The sequence below is a fragment of the Heptranchias perlo genome, unplaced genomic scaffold (assembly GCF_035084215.1).
Source record: "Heptranchias perlo isolate sHepPer1 unplaced genomic scaffold, sHepPer1.hap1 HAP1_SCAFFOLD_1735, whole genome shotgun sequence".
Taxonomy (NCBI): domain Eukaryota; kingdom Metazoa; phylum Chordata; class Chondrichthyes; order Hexanchiformes; family Hexanchidae; genus Heptranchias; species Heptranchias perlo.
This window is the reverse complement of record NW_027139007.1, coordinates 1-5,000: the sequence shown is the minus strand read 5'-3', so window position 1 is coordinate 5,000 and position 5,000 is coordinate 1.

Here is a 5,000-nt window from a genome sequence, read left to right as displayed (position 1 = left end):
GGGAGGCAGGCAAGGGGATTGGTGTGGGTTGGTTGGCCGGAAGGGAGCTGCTTGCATTGGGGTGTTATCCTGACTTTGTTTCGCTGGTGAGAGTAGGCAGCGGCAGGCAGGCAAGCGGAATGTCGTGTGGGGTGCAGTGAGAGGTTGTAATGACGCTGCTTTGCAGCTGACCATGTGCCCTGATTTGTGACGCCCGTTTGGAGGCTGATATCTCAGGAAGGCCGAGGCCGATTTCCTCCGGGTATGGCTCGTTGCGTGCGGCAGGAGGAGGCGCAGCGTACGGTACCGAGCACTGGGAGGTGCGGTGCTGCCCGCCGGAGTGACAGCGAAAGGCTGCGCACCGCTTTCCGCCTGGTAACTCGGCGTCCGTGAGACCGACCGACTCCGCTTTATCGCCGGAGCTAGAGTGGGGCAAGGGGCACGGTTGAGTACCGGAAGGATGACGTTCGCACACGGGGAAGTCGAGTGCCGGGCCGCTGAAAGCGAGCAGGGTGCCACCGACTCTTCGGGCCCACTCGGAGGCTGATATCTCAGGAAGGCCGAGGCCGATTTCCTCCGGGTATGGCTCGTTGCGTGCGGCAGGAGGAGGCGCAGCGTACGGTACAGAGCACTGGGAGGTGCGATGCTGCCCGCCGGAGTGACAGCGAAAGGCTGCGCACCGCTTTCCGCCTGCTAACTCGGCGTCCGTGAGACCGACCGACTTCGCTTTACCGCCGGAGCTAGAGTGGGGCAAGGGGCACGGTTGGGTACCGGAACGATCACGTTCGCACACCGGGAAGTCGAGTGCCGGGTCTCGAAACGGAGCCGGGTCAGCCCAATTTAAAACGGAGAATAGAGTGCTGCCCTCTGCGGGTGAAAACCTGGAAGTACGTTGGTTAATGATTTCCAGTTCACCCCGCTTGGTCAGGCCCACTCGGAGGCGGATAACTCCGGAACGCCGAGGCCGATTTCCTCCGGGTATGGCTCGTTGCGTGCGGCAGGAGGCGGCGCAGCGTACGGTACCGAGCACTCGGAGATGCGGTGCTGCCCGCCGGAGTGACAGCGAAAGGCTGCGCACCGCTTTCCGCCTGGTAACTCGGCGTCCGTGAGACCGACCGACTCCGCTTTAGCACCGGAGCTAGAGTGGGGCAAGGGGCACCGAAGGGTACCGGAACGATCACGTTCGCATACCGGGAAGTCGAGTGCCGGGCCGCTGAAAGCGAGCAGGGTGCCACCGCTCGGGGCCCCGGTTTGTCCGTCCCACCCGGAGGCCCATATCTCCGGAAGGCACAGGCCGATTTCCTCCGGGTATGGCTCGTTGCGTGCGGCCGGACCAGGCGCAGCGGACGGTACCGAGCACTCGGAGGTCCGGCGCTGCCCGCCGGAGGTACAGCGAAAGGCTGCAAACCACTTTCCGCCGCCTCCCTCCGCGGGCGTGAGACCGACGGTCGTCGGGTTTGGTTCCGCGGCTAGAGCAGGACGAGGGGCAGCGAACGGTACTGGAAGGAACCCGGTCGCACACCGGGAAGTCGACTAGCGGGCCGCCGAAAGCGAGCTCGGGGCCCCGGTTTGTCCGTCCCACCCGGAGGCCCATATCTCCGGAAGGCACAGGCCGATTTCCACCGGGTATGGCTCGTTGTGTGCGGCCGGACCAGGCGCAGCGGACGGTACCGAGCACTCGGAGGTCGGGCGCTGCCCGCCGGAGGTACAGCGAAAGGCTGCAAACCACTTTCCGCCGCCTCCCTCCGCGGGCGTGAGACCGACGGTCGTCGGGTTTAGTTCCGCGGCTAGAGCAGGACGAGGGGCAGCGAACGGTACCGGAACGAACCCGGTCGCACACCGGGAAGTCGAGTGCCGGGTCTCGAAACGGAGCCGGGTCGGCCCAGTTTAAAACGGAGAAGAGAGTGCTGCCCTCTGCGGGTGAAAACATGGAAGTACGTTGGTTAATGATTTCCAGTTCACCCCGCTTGGTCAGGCCCACTCGGAGGCGGATAACTCCGGAACGCCGAGGCCGATTTCCTGCGGGTATGGCTCGTTGCGTGCGGCAGGAGGCGGCGCAGCGTTCGGTACCGAGCACTCGGAGGTGCGGTGCTGCCCGCCGGAGTGACAGCGAAAGGCTGCGCACCGCTTTCCGCCTGCTAACTCGGCGTCCGTGAGACCGACCGACTCCGCTTTAGCACCGGAGCTAGAGTGGGGCAAGGGGCACCGAAGGGTACCGGAACGATGACGTTCGCACACCGGGAAGTCGAGTGCCGGGCCGCCGAAAGCGAGCAGGGTGCCACCGCTCGGGGCCCCGGTTTGTCCGTCCCACCCGGAGGCCCATATCTCCGGAAGACACAGGCCGATTTCCACCGGGTATGGCTCGTTGTGTGCGGCCGGACCAGGCGCAGCGGACGGTACCGAGCACTCGGAGGTCGGGCGCTGCCCGCCGGAGGTACAGCGAAAGGCTGCAAACCACTTTCCGCCGCCTCCCTCCGCGGGCGTGAGACCGACGGTCGTCGGGTTTGTTTCCGCGGCTAGAGCAGGACGAGGGGCAGCGAACGGTACCGGAAGGAACCCGGTCGCACACCGGGAAGTCGACTAGCGGGCCGCCGAAAGCGAGCACGGGGCCCCGGTTTGTCCGTCCCACCCGGAGGCCCATATCTCTGGAAGGCACAGGCCGATTTCCACCGGGTATGGCTCGTTGTGTGCGGCCGGACCAGGCGCAGCGGACGGTACCGAGCACTCGGAGGTCGGGCGCTGCCCGCCGGAGGTACAGCGAAAGGCTGCAAACCACTTTCCGCCACCTCCCTCCGCGGGCGTGAGACCGACGGTCGTCGGGTTTGTTTCCGCGGCTAGAGCAGGACGAGGGGCAGCGAACGGTACCGGAACGAACCCGGTCGCACACCGGGAAGTCGACCAGCGGGCCGCCGAAAGCGTGCTCGGGTCCCCGGTTTGTCTGTCCCACCCGGAGGCTGATATCTGAGGAAGTCCGAGGCCGATTTCCTCCGGCTAACTCGGCGGGCAATGTGTCCCCCCCACCATCTTCGGCTGATTACCGTGGCTGGACCGGATCAAGGAGCAACGGAACCGTGCCAGAACGACGTCGGTCGGACGGCGTGAACTGATAGTGCCGAGGCCGGAAACCGAGCCGGAAATGTGCACCGATTTATTGGTCCCACTCGCAGGCCCATATCTCCGGAAGGCCGAGGCCGATTTCCTCCGGGTATGGTTCGCTGCGTGCAGCCGGAAGGGGAGCAGCGGACGGCACTGAGCAGCCGGAGGTGCGGCGCTGCCCGCCGGAGCTGCAAGCGAAAGGCTGCGCACCGCTTTCCGCTGGTTAACTCGGCAGGCCGTCAGGCCGACCGACTCCGCTTCAGCACGGGAGCTAGAGTCGGGCAAGGGGCACCGAAGGGTACCGGAAGGATCACGTTCGGACACCGGGAAGTCGAGTGCCGGGCCGCCGAAAGCGAGCTCGGGGCCCCGGTTTGTCCGTCCCACCCGGAGGCCCATATCTCGAGAAGGCACAGGCCGATTTCCTCCGGGTTTGGCTCGCTGCGTGCGGCCGGACGAGGTGCAGCGAACGGTACCGAGCACTCGGAGGTGCGGCGCTGCCCGCCGGAGGTACAGCGAAAGGCTGCAAACCGCTTTCCGCCTCCTCTCCCCTCGGGCGTGAGACCGACGGTCGTCTGGTTTGCTTCCGCGGCAAGAGCAGGACGAGGGGCACCGAGCGGTACCAGAACGAACCCGGTCGCACACCGGGATGTCGAGTGCCCGGCCCAAACCCGCTACCCCCCCCCCCACCCGAAAGCGAGCCACGGTTTGTGGATTAAAAGTGAAGCGGCAAAGATTTGTAAAACAGCGTGAAATGATGAACCAGAAGCCCAAAGTAATGGTGGGAATAAAAGTTCCGAAATGTGAAATGGTGAACCAGAAGTTGTGTGAACTGTTTAACCCAAAGTGGCAAAAATGGATTAAAAGGGGTGAAATGATCGACCGCAAAGCAGGGCAAGCATTAAACAAAAGCAGCAGCATTTTTTAAAAAGGGACAAATGGTTTACCAGAATCCCAAAAGAATGCTCAGAGACTTAAGTGCCAAAGGGGCAAATGGTTAACCAGAAGCTGGGTGAACTGCTTAACCCAAAGTGGGAAAAAGGATAAAAAAGGGGTGAACTGATCAACCAGAAGTCGACAACAATGTGCGGCGATTAAGTCTGAAAGAGGGAAAGGTTGACCGGAAAGCAGGGAAATGATTAAACAAAAGCAGAAAAATTCAGTAAAAAGGGGCAAGTGGTGAACCAGAAGTTGGGTGAACTGCTTAACCAAAAGTGGGAAAGAGGATTAAAAGGGGAGAAATGTTGAACCAGATGTCGAAAACAATGCGCGGCGATGAAGTCTGAAAGAGGAAAAGGTTGACCGCAAAGCAGGGAAAGGATTAAACAGAAGCAGCAATATCTTTTAAAAAGGGACAAATGGTGAACCAGAATCCCAAAAGAATGCTCAGAGACTTAAGTCCCAAAGGGGCAAATGGTTAACCAGAAGCTGGGTGAACTGTTTAACCAAAAGTGGGAAAAAGGATTAAAATGTTGTGAAATGATTAACCAGAAGGCGAAAGCAAAGTGCGGCGGCGAAGTCCTAAAGGGGAAAAGGTTGACCATAAAGCAGGGAAATGATTAAACAAAAGCAGAAAAATTCAGTAAGAAGGGGCAAATGGTTAACCAGAAGTTGGGTGAACTGCTTAACCAAAAGTGGGAAAGAGGATTAAAAGGGGAGAAATGTTGAACCAGATGTCGAAAACAATGCGCGGCGATGAAGTCTGAAAGAGGAATAGGTCGACCGCAAAGCAGGGAAATGATTAAACAAAAGCAGAAAAATTCAGTAAAAAGGGGCAAATGGTGAACCAGAAGCTGGGTGAACTGCTTAACCAAAAGTGGGAAAAAGGATTAAAAGGGGAGAAATGTTGAACCAGATGTCGAAAACAAGGTGCGGCGATGAAGTCTGAAAGAGGAATAGGTCGACCGCAAAGCAGGGAAAGGTTTAAT